The sequence below is a fragment of the Ursus arctos genome, unplaced genomic scaffold, assembly GCF_023065955.2.
Source record: "Ursus arctos isolate Adak ecotype North America unplaced genomic scaffold, UrsArc2.0 scaffold_17, whole genome shotgun sequence".
NCBI classification, from domain to species: Eukaryota; Metazoa; Chordata; class Mammalia; order Carnivora; family Ursidae; genus Ursus; species Ursus arctos.
In genome coordinates, this window is record NW_026622841.1 from 27,461,514 (window position 1) to 27,463,191 (window position 1,678).

A 1,678-nucleotide genomic window follows, 5' to 3' on the forward strand; every position below is an offset into this window, starting at 1 on the left:
GAAGAGCACGTAAAACTGCAATTAATAAACTCGTAAAAAAAGTCCTTGGACTTATATTAAAACTAGTTAATTATCATTTTAAGCAAAATGGATAGCATTTATAGCATTAGTATATTTTTATAGTTCTTGTCTTTAACTTTCTGAACATATAAAATGCAGGTTTGAATTACATTAGCTGAGAAGGCTTTTATTATGTTTTCTATTGAAACTTATCATTCAAAAAACCTTTTTGTTTACATGCTTTCTCACTAGATTGAGAGCTTCTTAATGTCAGGAACCTGGCATTTTGCCTGACACATCATGAGTACTCAATAAATTATTGTTGAATGAATGAAAAGAAATCTGTAAAGCAAATTTATAAAAATCAAAAGGAAATTGTATCTTACGATCTTCATGCAATTATTTAATCCAATTCATTCAAAGAAGTTATCATTCTCAAATATCAGTAGTCAGTTTAGAGGAGTTCGTTCTCTCTCCCTACACAACTACACATGCCCAACAGAATTTGGACCTCTTTAATGGTGTTGGTTAGTGTATCTATCTATCTATCTATGCATGCACACACACATATATATGTGTATATATATATATGTATGTATGTATGTATGTTTATGCCTGTGTGTGGGTGCATGGATATAAAATATGGTCCTATAAAATTAACCAAATCTCATTGTAATAAAAAATCCATCTTTCAGCATGGAGATGTTCTGTCTGTCTTAACTATTATTATTTTTCTACACAGTTTCTGTAATATGGTCATGATATAGCCTACCATAACCTAAGTATCTAAAATGGAACACTTAAAAAGACAAGCCCAAATTTAACCCTATGAATTTCATGCAGAATGCAGTATATAACTCATAAACCAAGTTTTTAATCTAGACATTTTCTCTGGGCAGCATCCACAATATCCGTGTGAAATCCAACACACTAGGTAAGGTGCTTTGCATCAGCTTTTGCCAAGTTTTTTCTGAGAGACCTTCAAGCTCAGAGGGATCCTCTTAGCACCATCCGTGGTCCAGTTAGCACAGAATGGACAATTGAGAGGACTGTGCTTAGCTCTACCTCTGCAATTAAGTGATTTGACTGGTCAATTATTTTTAGGGCCTCATCCAGCAAATATGAAAAGAAAAGAATAAATCAGCCTCTGTATTGCCGATTACCTTTGGCTTCACTCCTTTCCTTACTTTTTCACTTTGGAGAACAGGTGACACAATCCATCTTGGTGCAAGTGTCAACCATCTTGTCTCTCAACTGGAAAGCTAGAAGTGACAGCTTGGTATATTAAGAGGTCTCTGCCTGAATAAATTGATGTCAAGTTTTATTATACATAGACCAAGCTAGGAGGCACAAGACAACCACTCAACAACTATGTATTGAACAAACAAATGGTATACAGCAGTATTACCATTTCTTGAAATAAAGATAAAGGCAGGCAAGGTCTATGTTCTCTAGAATGCTAAAGTCCACCAAAGAAGACATACAATACACACAAATGAAGATATGGTAGGGTCTTTATGGTGTTGAAAGAAAGTGCTGTCTTGTCCTTATGGGCTGGAGCATGGTTCTCCAAACAAATGTCTCCTGGAAGTACCAGGACTTCTGAAATTTATTTTATTATTATTATTATTTTATTAATTTGACACAGAGAGAGACAGTGAGAGAGGGAACACAAGCA